Below are 16,849 nucleotides of genomic sequence, written 5' to 3' on the forward strand. Positions count from 1 at the left end.
TACAGTGGTACCTCAGGTTAAGAGCTTACCATATTTTTTGCTCTATAAGACTTACTTTTTCCCTCCTAAAAAGTAAGGGGAAATGTGTGTGCGTCTTATGGAGCGAATGCAGGCTGCGCAGCTATCCCAGAAGCCAGAACAGCAAGAGGGATTGCTGCTTTCACTGCGCAGCGATCCCTCTTGTTGTTCTGGCTTCTGAGATTCAGAATATTTTTTTTCTTGTTTTCCTCCTCCAAAAACTAGGTGCGTCTTGTGGTCTGGTGCGTCTTATAGAGCGAAAAATACGAAAATTCGTTCTGGAGGTCCGTTCTTAACCTGAAACTGTTCTTAACCTGAAGCACCACTTTAGCTAATGGGGCCTCCCGCTGCTGCTGCGCCGCTGGAGCACAATTTCTGTTCTCATCCTGAAGCAAAGTTCTTAACCCAAGGTACTATTTCTGGGTTAGCAGAGTCTGTAACCTGAAGCGTCTGTTACCCATGGTACCACTGTACTATGGGTCCCTCCACCAACCCCCCCCCCAAAAAACTGATCTACGGAAGCAAACTTGCTGCACTCATAATCACTTTCCTGGGTGTAAGCAGTACTGAATTCAACAGGTCTTACTTTGTAGTAGCATTGTGCTAGCTATAAGGACTTTTCTTCTGACACCACACGCATGAATTTGTTTTGGAACATTCAAATACTCTGTTAAAATGAGCTCAGAATGTCTTTGTATACTCTTGTGGTTGTTTGCGAGGGTTAACAGTGGCAGAAATTTCTGCAGCGCCCTGTGTGACGCCAAAATTCGTCCCCTTCCAGCAAACCAGTTGCACTCCCCTAAATCCACCTCAACACAGGGGTTCCAATGGTAAATTGCCTTTCTTATGTATTTCTAATCCTTCCTTCCTTTTTTTCCCATTTCTAATCCTCGAAATCTCCAATGTTCATAAACAATGCACTGGACAAGACACCAGTTGTGAATTACTCACTGACTATGACAGGAAAGAGGAACAGTAGCCCTCCAGGATTCATTGGACCCTCTCCGTGTTATTGGACTCCCAACTCCCATCATCCCCAATCAGCACTGCTAATGATCAGGGATGATGGGAGTTGTAGTCCAACAACATCAGAGGGCCACAGGTTTCCCACCCCTGAACTACGGAGTTCCTCCATTATATGATTAAAGGAAATTATTCACATCCATAAACCCAATTTATAGTTCAAATGGTCACAGATGCCAAAATTTGTGAGCTCTCTGATAATTGTAGCATTCCTAACATCTGGAGACAGATGCTCTGTTATACTGGATGTAACCATAAACGCGTAATCTCTTTGCCATGAGAGCCATCTTATCTGGTCTGGACTGCATTGTATTCAGTGCTTTGGGAAAGAAAAGTGAGCACTCTCTTTTTATGTTACTTTCAGCAAAAATGATTTTTTAAAAGATCCTGCAGCCCATCCCATGACCCCCAAACTAAATATTTTTTAAAAAATTAATATTGTCTTTAAAATTGCAACCTGAGCCTTTTGATGCTTAAATTATTGTGTAATCACTCACACCCAAGTAGAGTGAATATACACCTTGGCATAAAATATTACACAATAAACCCATGCCCTGTTGTGTCTTATTGCTTAATTAGCCCATGTAACGACATGATTCGAAATAACCAAAATGGGATTGCGTCATGTGACTCGTTAAAGCAAAGGTGAATTAGTAGCTGCTAAGCGAACTGCAAAGAGAAAACTATTTTGCCACCTTGTTTCATGGACCAATAATGGTCAGGAGATTTGATGGGAGAAGGTGGAAAACTCCAAGAGTCAGTGGAGCAGCAACAACGAAAATTGCATGCTGGAACCATATAATTTGCTTTTATTTGATGTCTTGTCCTGACCCAGTTTGAGACCAGAATAGCAAATGGCATTAAGGAGCCATAGTTGTATTTAAGAGAGAAAGAAAGCTGGGAATGGAGCTTGGCTTGGAGTTGTGTCTAAACATGAGAAAAACATGTAAGTCTTGGTTACCGAGTCGGAGACAGAAACTTGCAATACAGCAGTTTGGTGGGCGGGAAATCCAGAGGACTTAATGGAGATACAACTGCGTAGTATTATGACCTTGCAAAGCACGACAAACCTGGGCCTTGGTCTGGTTAATAGCTAGAGGTGGCGCTTTAGTGAGTATTGATGGCTAGTAAAAATTGCTTAAATGAGCCTTGTAGGCTTGTGTTGGGTGGTGGATACCAGAGCAATGGCAGGATCACACCATCAAACTGCAGAAAATAAGAGGGACTAGCTGGAAGCTGCTATTAAATTGTCTTTTAATAAAATCACTTCCAGTCATCCCACTCAACCCGTAGTTTATCTACTTCACAGAGTCTCATTCATGAACATACATATAGAACATATAGAAGTCCCTTCTATATTAATGCTTATTGTGCCAAAAGGAATTTAATGTGCCCAGAAATGGAAGCAAGAAGAGATTCCGACGAAAGAAGAATGGCAGACAAAATTAATGGACTATGCAGAATTAGATAAAATGACAGGAAGGATTCGAAACCTGCGGGACCAGAGATTTACAGAAGATTGGAAGAAATATACAAACTATTTGAAGAGCAATTGTAATCAACAAGTTACGCTCGTAGGACTACAAGAAGTTTTGTAAGGAGAAATGTATGAAGCATTACAAATTAGAGAAAGAGTAGTGATATCAATGAGCTAAATGTAATTGTGGAAGTGAGAAATGTATATTTAGTGATTAGATTGGAAAATTTTCAGACAAGATTGATTGAAGTCAAAAAATTGTATAAGATGTTAAAATATGTTTATTTATTGTTGGAAAGGATATGTTGAAAACTAATAAAAATTTATTTATAAAACCAAAAAAACCCAAAAGGAATTTAATGTGGTGTGTGCGGTTATGGGATGCTCATGAAATGGATAATCTGACATGTACACGATACCATGAAAGCTGAATTTCTTGTTCCTGCTCTAAAGGTGCAGCATAGGGTATTGCACAGAAACAGCACTGTATCATCCATTTTGAAGCACAATATTTTCCCATGAGTCTAGAAGGATGCCAATCCCCTACCCCTGATGACTCTGGGTGGCCTGGCCTGCACCAATCTGGCAAAAAAAATCAAATCAGCCCGATCTAATTGGGGTGAATCTGCTACACAGTCCTATTTCAAATCACATGCAGCTACAACACTTAGCAAGTGATGTAATGCCTGTCAGAGGTTCTAAACCCTAATACACTTTCATACCCTCTGACATTTCTCTGATGAAAATTGTTGTTGTTGTTTAGTCGTGTCCGACTCTTCATGACTCCATGGACCAGAGCAGGCCAGGCACTCCCACAGTTTGGTCAAACTCATGCTGGTAGCGTCGAGAACACTGTCCAACCATCTCGTCCTCTGTTGTCCCCTTCTCCTTGTGCCCTCCATCTTTCCCAACATCAGGGTCTTTTCCAGGGAGTCTTCTCTTCTCATGAGGTGGCCAAAGTATTGGAGCCTCAGCTTCAGGATCTGTCCTTCCAGTGAGCACTCAGGGCTGATTTCCTTCAGAATGGAGAGGTCTGATCTTCTTGCAGTCCATGGGACTCTCGAAAATAGGGAAGTCCTATTTCATAGTAATAATAATTATATTATTTATATAATCTGCCCATCTGACTGGGTTACCCTGGCCACTCTTGGCAGCTTCCAACACTGAGATCCAGCTCCGAGGGCCTTCTGGTGGTTCCCTCATTCCAAGAAGCGGTTACAGGGAACCAAGCAGAGGGCCTTCTTGGTAGTGGCGCCCGCCCTGTGGAATGCCCTCCCACCAGATGTCAAGAAAATAAACAACTACCTGACTTTTAGAAGACATCTGAATGCAGCGCTGTTTAGGGAAGTTTTTATTGTTTAATGTTTTATTGTGTTTTTAATATCCTGTTGGAAGCTGCCCAGAGTGACTAGCGAGACATGGCCAGATGGGTGGTGTATAAGTAATAATAATAATAATAATAATAAACCATTAAACACTAAAAAACTTCCCTGTACAGGGCTGCCTTCAGATGTATAGTTGCTTATCTCCTTGACTCAGGGGTCGCATAACTCCATACCCTCCGATATTTCTCTGATGAAAGTAGGGACATCCCAAGGGAAAGCGGGACATTCTGGGATCAAATAAAAAACTGGGATGGCTTCTGTAAATCTGGGACTGTCTCTGGAAAATAGGGACACTTGGAGGGTCTGAACTTTACAGGGTTTTCACAAGGATAAAGGGGGCAACCATATATGCTGCCGTAAAGTCCTTGGATGAATTGCAGGATTAAAAAACAACAACAACAAGAAACCCAACAGCCCCGATAAGACAGCTAATTAGACTGGAAAACCATGACATGAAGTCCATCTTCTCTCCTCATGTTATTTTGAATTGCATTTCACTCATGCCCGACAGGCCTGTGTAATTGGGCTGCTCATCACACCTGTCAACAAGCAGACGGCACCTGCTGGGCTAGACCTTAGGCATGGGCAAGTCAGATGCATATCTATCGCAGCATATGTGCTGTGGGTCTGGCTCCAGTTCCAGGTGCAACACAGTACATAGGCGCAGGATTTATGCCGCTCTGTATTTATTCTGATTAATTCCTCCCACCCTGTGCCACATAAGCTGGATGGGTCGCCGTGTCTGCTCATCTCTTTATAAGAATCTTGCAAGATAGGTGGACTACCTTATGGGTTGAGCAGGGGGCATTGAATAAATACCAGCACAACTGTATATCTTTGCATCAGCTTATGCAAAACCTGTAGCCGCCATGGCAAAGCAGCTGCTTCTTCATCATCTCCCTTCCTCACCATCAGCCTGCTTATTCCTTCTCCCCATTTTGCTTCCAAGTTGGCAGCATCTAGCTCTTTACCTCTCTGCCTTGCTCTGGAGAAGGGCTGTGGATGTCCTTCCTCAGACTGAGACATTCTGGGATGTCCTGCGCAGTTCCTCTCCTGGCTACCTTGCCCAGAATGTCAAAATGGGGAGAAGGAATAAGCAGGCTGATGGTGAGGAAGGGAGATGATGATGAAGAAGAGTTTGGATTTGATATCCCGCTTTATCACTTTCCTAAGGAGTCTCAAAGCGGCTAACAATCTCCTTTTCCCTTCCTTCTCCCCACCTTTCGAGACTGAGGGTCCTGCCCGTTGGGCTCTGAAATAAGCAAATGTGCTGGGACTCAGAGGACTCTCCCTAAAAGGGAGTCTGGTAGTTGGCTATTACTTCACTGGGTGTATTTACTTCAAAATGTGGCAAGCCATTCCTACTGTGTTTGGGGACTGCTCATTCAACTGAATGAACTGTGGACAACCTGACCAAAAGTCTTACTCTGCCACAAACTTGACATGAGCCAACAGTGTGACGTGGCAGCTAAAAAAGCCAATACAATTCTGGGCTGCATCAATAGGAGTATAGCATCTAGATCAAGGGAAGTAATAGTGCCACTGTATTCTGCTCTGGTCAGACCTCACCTGGAGTACTGTGTCCAGTTCTGGGCACCACAGTTCAAGAAGGGCACTGACAAACTGGAACGTGTCCAGAGGAGGGCAACCAAAATGGTCAAAGGCCTGGAAACGATGCCTTATGAGGAACGGCTAAGGGAGCTGGGCATGTTTAGCCTGGAGAAGAGGAGGTTAAGGGGTGATATGATAGCCATGTTCAAATATATAAAAGGATGTCACATAGAGGTGGGAGAAAGGTTATTTTCTGCTGCTCCAGAGAAGTGGACACGGAGCAATGGATCCAAACTACAAGAAAGAAGATTCCACCTAAACATTAGGAAGAACTTCCTGACAGTAAGAGCTGTTCAACAGTGGAATTTGCTGCCAAGGAGTGTGGTGGAGTCTCCTTCTTTGGAGGTCTTTAAGCAGAGGCTTGACAACCATGTCAGGAGTGCTCTGATGGTGTTTCCTGCTTGGCAGGGGGTTGGACTCGATGGCCCTTGTGGTCTCTTCCAACTCTATGATTCTATGATTCTATGGTCCTAGCTGCTGTCTAGCAAATGCATTAGGTCCAAGAGGAAGGTTGGATATGAGGTCTCTCAGACAGATGTGCTCTCGGGAAGATCAGGAACAGATCCCCTACCTGTTCTCCACCCCTCTATATATTCCCCTTGGCTTTAATCCTGCGCTGGGAGCATCTCCTGGGGAAGAATCCTGAGCTGTGGGGATCCTCATTCCCTGTCTTTCTGGTCAAGTATAAAACCTGAGACAGAATAGCCTGCAACTCACATGACAGATACTGACTAGGTTCATTGTTCCCTTATAAACACTATGTAGATGACGTCACAGATCGCCATGGCAGCAATGTGGAGTACAGTGGTGCCTCGCAAGACGAAAAGAATCCGTTCCGCGAGTCTCTTTGTCTTGCGGTTTTTTCCGTCTTGAGAAGCAAGCCCATTAGCGGATTAGCGCTATTAGCGGCTATTAAGGGATTAGCGGCTATTAAGGGATTAGCGGATTAGCTGCTAAAAGGCTATTAGCGGCTTAGTGGATCAGCTGATAAGCGGCTTAGATCAGCTGTTAAGCGGCTTAGCAAACAGCTGTTAAGCAGCTTAGGGGCTGGGGAAAAAGGGGGGGAGGGAAAAAACCCCCACAGAACTCTCAAGACATTTTCGTCTTGCGAAGCAAGCCCATAGCAAATTTGTTTTGCGAAGCACCTCCAAAACGGAAAACCCTTTCGTCTAGCGGGTTTTCCATCTTGCGAGGCATTCGTCTTGCGGGGCACCACTGTATCACCGGGGACCACTCAAGTGACCCTGAACCAGGCTGAGCCCTTGCTTTTACTAAGAATGGGCTCAGAAATATGCCTCCATGTGGAGGAGCGGGGAATCGAACCTGGCTCACCGCATTACGAGTCCACCGCTCTGAACCACTACACAACACTTGCAGTGGTGGGAGAGAAGGAGAGAGAGTAATGCTGGGTGACACCTCCTGGCCCCCATTTTGGACAGCGAAGTCTAGTCTTTTGAACTGGTCCTGCACCTATCTCTTTCACCACCCCATTCAGCTATTGCATCTTCCTCTAAGCAAAATTAAGAGATTTGGCGGCTGGGTCTCATCAGCACTGCACAGAACAAAACAACTGGGTTTTGGGGGGCCTGGACTACCCATTAGCAGCATCCAGTGCCAGATTTACATATAAGCTAAACAAGCTATAGCTTAGGGCCCCACTCTCTTGGAGGCCCCCCCCCAAAAAAAAAATTTAAAGGAGAATAAAAACCGGGATGTACATTTCCAAAATACAGTGGTACCTCGGATTAAGTACTTAATTCGTTCTGGAGGTCCGTTCTTAACCTGAAACTGTTCTTAATCTGAAGCACCACTTTAGCTAATGGGGCCTCCCGCTGCTGCTGCGCCGCCGGAGCACGATTTCTGTTCTCATCCTGAAGCAAAGTTCTTAACCCGAGGTACTATTTCTGGGTTAGCGGAGTCTGTAACCTGAAGCGTATGTAACCTGAAGCATCTGTAACTTGAAGCGTATGTAACCCGAGGTACCACTGTATAAGATAAAAAACAAATAAAATAAAAACGACATACAGCAACAGTGGCAAATGGCTTTAGATACCTATTAGGTCCATAAATTGCCACACAGCATATATTCAACACAAAAAACTGCGACAATTTGTTGTTGACAAAGGACAGCTAGACATATAAAGGGCCCCATTAACTTCAGTAGCTTAGAGCCTCATCAAACCTGAATCCGGCCCTGGCAACGTCCCTACTGAGAAGAGGTCTGACACTGGTTTCCAAACCCATCCAAGACTTGTCAGTTGCACCACCACCTGAATTCTGTGACTACTGAAGTAAGTCCTTCTCTGTGTGCATGGAATTCCCTTCACAACCAGCGTTCTTGCTTACTTGATAGTCCTGCAGATCTCGTAGGCCAACAGAACCCCACAAAAGGGTATAAGAAGCCTATCCGGAGCTGTTCAGCTGAGTGCCTACCCTTTGTAAATCACGTTAGAATCATTATTCTAAATCCCTTCCAAACAGTGAACGCTCTATAACTTTGTTTTATGATTTTAACAGGAAGGGTGAATTACCACTGGAACAAGGTGCCAAAATAAAAGGGTAGATTATTCATCATTTGCTTTCTGCAAGCTTGGATCAGGTGCCCTTTGGGAAGCGGGGGAGGGAAGTCTGCTTGCACGTTCTTGGGATTCGTCTGCCTTTTGTTACAGATCATATAATCAACAGTGAATGGCACCCACCTGATTTCAATTATTCAGGGCAAACTGATGCTCCCACACCTTTATGTGCCCCACATCTGACGTCATATATATGATGTCAGGTGTAGGGCAGGGGTGTGGGGCTTGGCTGAAATGGACTCATGGGCAAAATGGGGAGGCCTGGCTCATCTAATTAGGCCCTCAGCCTGGAGATTCCCTTCTGGTGCAATGTTGTTGTTGTTTAGTCGTTTAGTAGCGTCTGTTTCTTTGTGACCCCATGGACCAAACACATGCTGGTAGCTTTGAGAACACTGTCCAACCATCTCGTCCTCTGTCATCCCCTTCTCCTTGTGCCCTCAATCTTTCCCAACATCAGGGTTTTTTTCCAGGGAGTTCTGGTGCAATATGGTATGGCTATAAGTTTATGCATAGGAATGGTGCTGATTAGAGGCGGATGGATCAGTCTGTTTCTGGACTCAGCTCTGTTTGTTGTTGTTGTTGTTGTTGTTTTTAAGGCATATTGAATGTGTTATAACACTGGTGCAAGATGGCGCTGTAGAGTTCTGTCTTTCAGCAACGTGATTTCCCTTGGGGAATTCCCTTGGGGTTTACAATGCGTTTTCCTGAAACGTTTTTTGATGTGTCTAGATTCAGCCTTAAAGGACTCCATCCTTTAAATTGAGCTAAGGAGAGCATTGCAAAGTTTGGAATGCAAAATGACTACCTTCCAAGCTGCAGGGAGTGTGTGTGGAACCTGTCAGTTCATACCAGATTTAACAGAGATAAAATTCCCTACGTCTCCTTAGAGGTTGCAAAAGTAGTTGAAGATGTCAGATTACAATAGGAAAAGAAAAGATGAACGTAAAATGAGCATTTCACACAGAAATTCACAGGATGAAAACCCCCTTGCAAAATTAATGGATATGGAATATTTAAATACAAATGAAAGTCGCCAGATCAGTGGCTGTTAAAATAAAATAAAGGATCAATATTAGAACAGACGCATTTGGACTAAATAAGAGTTTTGGAGCAGGACGAAAGCAGAACAACCTCCGAAGACCAGAGCACAGGAAGTCAAATAAAATTGTTTAATTTGGTATTGAATAATTGGCTCTTTTAATTGTATTGTAATTTGGTGTTGTATTAATGTGCCTTTTATTGGATTGTTATAAATGAAAATTAATAAAAATCATTATACTGCAAAAGTATATACATTTAACCTTGCATATTGGCATGTTTGGGAAGGGACAATTTGCAAACGGAGCTTGGAAAATCCCCCTGTTTCTGCCCTAAGCCTTATATTTATCTGCATTCACCTTGGAATCAGGGCTCCCAAGGCCACCGTGAAGCATCTTTTCCAGAAGTTTATGACTGAGGATGTGAAAGAGCATTTTTCATCCAATATTAATCTGCCGCTGGTTGGGTGAGGCTTGTGGAAGGCAATGAGATGTTTAACACAAGCTGCTCACTAAAACACAGACGTAGCTGCAGAGATGTCTCCTTCCCTTTGCTACATGCCTACCGTACAGCAGAGCTGTAGATTTCATGGCCAAACTGTGTCACATAAGATTACCTAGGCTTATCTCCTATAATAAAATGCAGGGAGACGGAATCTTCCACAGTTTAAAGTTATCTATAGCCGTGTTTGGCTTAGAGAGGAAGTCTTACCCATAGAGGCTAGTGGCGCAGGGCGCCAGGGCGCCAAGTTCTGGAGGGCACAAGGGAAGATGCAGAGGCTGGACGTGGCGCCTCCTGGCATCAGCTCGCCACCCTCGCCCGCCTCCAGCTGAGTCAGGAGCTGCCAGGTCCAGCCTCCTCTTCCCTGTCGGAGGAGCTGTCCTCCAGCCGCTGCCCACCTCCTCGAGTCCCACAAAGCTGGGTGCGTCACTGGCAGCACCATCCTCCCTAAAAAAGGTCAGCAACTCTGGGAAATGGGGGGGGGGGGCGGAGGGATCTTTGCACCACGGTGCCAGATATGCTTAAGACAGCCCTGGAGGAAGTCATGATATCATTTAAGAAAGTGGGTGGAGAAAAGGAGGGTGGAATCTCAAAGAAGGGGATGATGGAGAAGATCCAGTTTTGAGAAGCCCGGCAAGGGCTGGGCCATTGTTGATGTTGTTTAGTCGTTTAGTCGTGTCCGACTCTTCGTGACCCAATGGACCAGAGCACTCCAGGCACTCCTCTCTTCCATGGCCTCTCACAGTTTGGTCAAACTCATGCTGGTAACTTCGAGAACACTGTCCAACCATCTCGTCCTCTGTCGTCCCCTTCTCCTTGTGCCCTCCATCTTTCCCAGCATCAGGGTCTTTTCCAGGGAGTCTTCTCCTCTCATGGGGTGGCCAAAGTATTGGAGCCTCAGCTTCAGGATCTGTCCTTTCAGTGAGCACTCAGGGCTGATTTCATTCAGAATGGATAGATTTGATCTTCTTGCAGTCCATGGGACTCTCCAGCACCATAATTCAAAAGCATCAATTGTTCGGCGATCAGCCTTCTTTATGGTCCAGTTCTCACTTCCATACATCACTACTGGGGAAACCATAGCTTTAACTTTATGGCTGGGCCACTACACTTCTTCAGTTGATGCAAACAAGACAAATGATTCCCTCCATTCGTAAGCAAATACAGCAATAAATGAAGTAACTGACACCACGGTTGCTTTCTCACAAGCACTTTTCCCTGGACTCTCCATCCTTTGTACACACACATTTCCCAGAAGCTGTTGCTATCCAAATGTGACAGTCCAACATCCTCTGTGTTTTCCTCCCATCCTGTGGCCTGGGTTCAGCCCCACATGCTAGTGGAAGCCAGTACAAGAGATCCCACTCGCTTCCCCCATTTGCACCCCCATGTTTCCTCCAACTCTGCTGTGGAGCATCAGGAGAACTCCCAGAATGATATAGGCAAGAGGAGAAAGGAACTTGTTCCATCTGGCAAGCAGGAATGTTGAAGTGCTCACACCCTGAAGAGCAGCCAATGAACTGGAGCAGAGACAAGGAAATGCATGGTGTTGTCCCATTTCTTTTACTAGGTGTGACTCAGCGGGAGATGTGTGGAGGAGACATGCCCCTCATAATGTTTATTTAGGCCTTCAGGGAGGACAAATGAAATGAAATTATATTGAGACATTCTGCTAAGCCTCCAAAATATCAGGCTGCAACCACCCCAGGAAATCATAAATGTGGTCTTGACAGCTTCATACGCCAGTCAATATTTGTCCAGCTGTTCAGTCTCAGCCCTGTCCTCATCGGGGTGTGCTCATGGGCCATCCTGTTCAAGCAAACTGCTTCTGTAGGAACCCTACACATGAGCAGCAGGGGTGGGAACGAGAACACTATCAGTTCATAGAATTGTGGAGTTGGAAGGGACCTTAAGGATCATCCAGTCCAGCCTTGTATTGCGATTCAGGAATCATGGCTACAGAATCATGACAAATGGCCATCCAACCGCCAAGGAAGGAGAGTCCACCATGTCACGTGGGAGTCCATTCCACTGCCAAACTGCTTGTGCTGGTCCCGTGGTCTGAGTCCGGTCCTGGATCGAGGGTCTGGAGACTGTCCGTCCAGGGCGAAGCGGGGTCCAAGGCAAGGAGCCGGGCGTGGTCAGGAACTCCCGAAGAGCAGGTCAGCGTGCTGGCAGGAACAGGTTTCCAGCAATGTTGCTCCCGCAACCTGGGACTGGGCTGACTGGCCTTTATCTCCTCTGAGGCCTAGGGCGGTCCCGGCCCACAGGTGACTCGCCTCTCCTGGCCTAAAGGCGAGCACTCCTCCTGCGAGAACTTAGTTCCCTCCGCCTCTCTGCCCTGAGCCTCTGCAGCTCAGGAGAGGCTGGAGGGTTACTGGACCCAGAGGCAACCTCACCTTCCCCTGAAAGGGCTGGGAAAGGAGCACCTGCAGGCAACGGGTCCTTGATCACCTCCGGAGCCAGAGCAGATTCATCTGTTGTCTGCTCCTGAGGATCCCCTGCCCCAGCTCAGCCGGCCCTGGAGGCGGGGACTCCTGTGCAGGCTGGGATTCCTCAGGTTCAGCCTCTGAATCAGATTCCCAGGCTGTCACACTGCTCTTACTGCCAGAAAGTCTTTCCAGATGTGAAGCCGCAATCTCCTTTCTCGTAACTTGAATCCATTAGTTTGGGTCTTACCCTCTGCTCCTCTTCTTCCCCATCCATGTTGCCTATCATTCTTCAACTTGTAGAAAGCAACTGGGTGAAGTTAGGGACCCACCTCTACTTGTGGAGTGCCCCCCCGCCACCCAAATTAGAACCCTGCTTATACACCCCAATATTGCCTGATCATAGCCATGTGTGCAAAATACACATGGTTAGAATGAAAGAAAAGAGTGCCTTCTGAGCACATTCTGAGCCTAGGAATTGGTTCTCAGCACTAACAACAACAACAACAACAACAACAACAACAACAACAATTTATTTGTATCCCGCCCTCCCCTGGCCGGAACTGAACAGAGCAGATAGCTCCAACCATGCAAGTATTTCTGCTTTCCCGATGGAACAATCTGCCCTCTTCTCCCCCTGTTTGCTGTTCTAGGGTGTTTTTTTGCCACCCTGAGCCAATTTGGGGGTTCTGGGGAGGGGAGGAAGGGGGGGAGCCCTGTTGTGCTAGTGGAAGCCCTTTTGTGTACCTTGTGTATATACAGTGGTACCTTGGGTTAAGTACTTAATTCGTTCCGGAGGTCCGTTCTTAACCTGAAACTGTTCTTAACCTTGAAGCACCACTTTAGCTAATGGGGCCTCCTGCTGCTGGAACACAATTTCTGTTCTCATCCTGAAGCAAAGTTCTTAACCCGAGGTACTATTTCTGGGTTAGCGGAGTCTGTAACCTGAAGTGTCTGTAACCTAAAGCGTATGTAACCTGAGGTACCACTGTACTTCTGCTGATGGGACTAGTTGGTTGAGTTAGGGTCTGGAATTTCCCAGACATAGCTGCAATATTTCAGTCGGAAGCAGTCTCTGGGCAGTAATCACTGAAATGTCCAGGAAAATCCGGACCTATGGCAACCAATGTTGTTGGAAGTCTAAATTTTGTCGAATTTCATTTTTATTTTTAGATGGGGGGGGGGGGGAGAGAAGCTCAACAATTTTGAAATATGGCATCCTTAGTTGAATCCAACCCAAAGGTTTTTTTACACAAAAGTCCATTCCTTCATTTCTCCTGACAGGTGGGAAAAATCACTTTGTTGTTGCTACTGTTAAACAACAGGGAGTCAGATATTCTTGCAGATCTACTAAGGGCTCGCCAGAAATACATGTGAAAAGGATCTACGGGTTTTAGTAGACCACAAATATAACACTGGTCAACAGTATGATGCAGCAGCAACGAAAGCTAATACTATTCTAGGCTGCATCAACAGAAGTATCGTGTCCAGCTCAAGGGAAGTAATAGCACTGCTCTATTCTGCCTTAGCCAGACCACACATGGAAAACTGTGTCCAATTCTGGGCACCACAGTTTAAGAAGGATATGTCAAGCTGGAACGTATGCAGAGGAGGAGAGTGAACATGATGATAAAGGGCTTTGGAAACCAAGCCTTTTTAAAATTCTATTTCATAACGTTTATACACTGCTTGATTGTAAAAACAAGCAAGCAGGCAAGCAAACCTCAAAGTGGTTTGCAAAAAGATAAAACAGGAAAACCGGGGGGGGGGGGAATTACAATACTTTAAAACATTCAAAAAGTTAAAATACTAAATCAGCTTAAAATTCACACCAGCATTTCTGGGCATGTGGGTAAGCTTGTCTAAAGAAGAATGTTTCTTGCAGGTGCCTCAAAGAATAAAGCGAAGGTTCCTTCTTGATATCAATAGGCAGGGAGTTTGAAAGCTTAGGTGCTGCCACATGAAATTATCAAGTTCTTACAAATGCAGAACAGGTTGTACATGGCACCTATAGTAGTGCCCATTCTGCCAATCAAAGCAGTTGAGTGGACAGATGTGGGATAAGGACATCTTTTAGGTAAGCAGATGCCAAGTTTTAAGAGCTTTGTATACTAACCTGGGATACGGGTGGCACTGTGGTCTAAACCACTGAGCCCAGGACTTGCCTATCAGAAGGTTGGTGGTTTGAATCCCTGCGATGGTGTGAGCTCCCATTGCTCAGCCCCTGCTCCTGCCAATCTAGCAGTTTGAAAGCACGTCAAAGTGCAAGTAGATAAATAGGTACCGCTCCAGCGGGAAGGTAAATGGCGTTTCCGTGCGCTGCTCTGGTTTGCCAGAAGCGGCTTAGTCATGCTGGCCACATGACCCAGAAGCTGAACGCCGGCTCCCTTGGCCAATAAAGCGAGATGAGCGCCGCAACCCCAGAGTCGGCCACGACTGGACCTAATGGTCAGGGGTCCCTTTACCTTTATACTTACCCTAATGACCTTGGCTCGGTATCAGATTAGCAACCAGTGAGATCTCTGAGAACAGATGTTAAGTGCTAACAAGGCATCATCATACCTGCCAACAGTTGTGCTGCAGGCTCCAAGTGTGAGAGAAGCCCGATGGACAGCATATAGTGTCCTGATGAGGAACAGTTGATGGAATTGGGTATGTTTAGCCTGGAAGAGAGGTGAATGAGAGGAAATATGTTGGTCACCTTCACATAGCTGAAGGGATGTCATTTGGAAGATGGAGTAGCTTGTTTTCCGCTGCTCCAGAAGGTAGGACCCAATGAAATGGATTCAAATTACAAGAAAGAAGATTCTGGCTAAACGTTAGGAAGAACGGTCTCCCTCGGGAGGTGGGTGGGCTCTCCTTCCTTGGAGGTTTTTAAGCAGAGGTTGGATGCCATCTGTCATGGATGCTTGAGCTGAGATTCCTAGAAGACCTTTGGAGATTGGACTAGAAGACGTTTGGAGTCCCTTCCAACTCTACAATTCTGTGATTCTCTGGTACTGCAAATCATCCAGAGATCTATCAGTAGACCGTGATCAACTGTCTGCCCATCTGTGCAGTCGCTCTGCAGTGAGATGTGGGGAGAACCTGAAGTCCAGGGGCTGAATGGAATCCTCCAGATCTTTCTATCTTGCCCTTGGAACTGTCTTCAGTGGCCCTTGCTTTGCACCTCAGGTGTTTTTGCCTGGCTGGAACATGTCCGGCTCTGATGATGCTGGTCTTCATGGAGGATAGAGAGGAGGTGTTAAGTGTGTGTAGAAGCTAGCCTATTGCATAAAGGCAAAAAATACATTTGCCGCCCCCCCCCCTTTTTCCTTTGGCCCTGCGCACCAAGGGCAAGTGGCTCTTGGAAGGTTGCCTAGAAGAGAAAGTGGCCCGTAGGGAGAAACAGTTTCCCCAGTCTTTGCCCACAACTTGTGTCTGAGCACCCTAGCAGGTCTCCTCTTTCATTCTTCCCCATGACCTGCATCTGAAAGGGGTGAAGGGATGGGGAGAAATTCCAAAGCAGTTTGCATTCACGGGAGAAGCAATTTCTGCAAGGATGTGAACCGAAACGCAGCTGGCCTTTCAAATTCCCACTCCTCCAAATTTTGCAATGCAGCTCTCATGCTGAGTAATGCATTCAAAAATGCACATTATTAGGGTAAGGCGGACATTAAAAAAAACATATATCAGTGAAAGCAAAGTACAAAATGCATGATATTGGGGAAATTGTTTTGCAAAGAGGTGTACAGTGGTACCTCGGGTTAAGAACTTAATTCGTTCCAGAGGTCCGTTCTTAACCTGAAACTGTTCTTAACCTGAAGCACCACTTTAGCTAATAGGGCCTCCTGCTGCCGCCGCGCCGCCGCAGCACGATTTCTGTTCTCATCCTGAAGCAAAGTTCTTAACCCAAGGTACTATTTCTGGGTTAGCTGGAGTCTGTAACCTGAAGCGTATGTAACCTGAAGCATATGTAACCTGAGGTATCACTGTTTATTGGACAAAACTGCATACAGAAGATGAGCTTGTTCGCGCTAAAATGCTGGCCATTTCTTCACAAGGGCAACACACATTTGCAAATTGCAGGGGAAATGTGGAGAGCTGAATTTCAGCTTGGGAGAATGAGAAACGAAAGAAACCAAAACCGGCAGCTCCATCCCTCCATCCTTAATCGTAGGCATCCTGAGTTCCTGGGGGTGGTGTCTTGCTGTCTGCTTCCACCATCATCCCCCCCTTGGCAGTGCAGAGAAAGGAGAGGGGCTAGATCAGGAAGTGTGCAGACTGCAGAATGTGGGTCTGGGAGGAGGCAGAGCATGTTAAATGCTCTGCATGGCAGGCAGCACACCTTCAGTGCAGACATGTGCTCAAAATGCCTTCACACGGAACCCCAATAAACCCCACACAAGCGACAACTGCATGTGTATCCAGTGTGGGGGCATGTTTTGTGCGTGCATTTTTATGTGCTTCTAAAGCCCTATAATAGTTTTGAAGGATTAGCTGGGAACGCTGTCGTCTTTATGTTGTTTGCAAGGCTATAAACCACATTTATGACTTGGTTAAAATAACAGAAAGCGGAGCACCTCTGCACACTAATGGTGTATTTACGTTTCCTGCCTTCTCGTCCCACCTGCTTTTCTTCCCCTTGCACTTCCATCCCCCCCCTTCCCTGCCCTCCCCCCGCACGCACTCAGAAGACCCGTAACCAGATCCCATCTCAGATCTTCCTTAAAAGCTGTCATGTTCAATTGCTTTATTAGATGATAATATATCACTTTCGCCTCCCTTTGCCAGGACTGCTTTCAAGAGCTT

General features: G+C 46.0%; 1 long non-coding RNA gene across 1 annotated transcript; it reads right to left on the reverse strand.

The window, feature by feature from the left end:
• Positions 1-1,835: 1,835 nt before the first annotated feature.
• Positions 1,836-2,910, reverse strand: LOC310670028. The gene is made up of 2 exons (XR_014507486.1): positions 2,855-2,910; positions 1,836-2,405 (listed from the first exon to the last, which is right to left on the reverse strand). It is a non-coding gene; the product is annotated as an uncharacterized lncRNA (long non-coding RNA).
• Between the last annotated feature and the right edge of the window lie 13,939 nt (positions 2,911-16,849).

Source organism: Podarcis tiliguerta (genome assembly GCF_965153285.1).
Source record: "Podarcis tiliguerta genome assembly, chromosome: 2".
Lineage (NCBI taxonomy): Eukaryota > Metazoa > Chordata > Lepidosauria > Squamata > Lacertidae > Podarcis > Podarcis tiliguerta.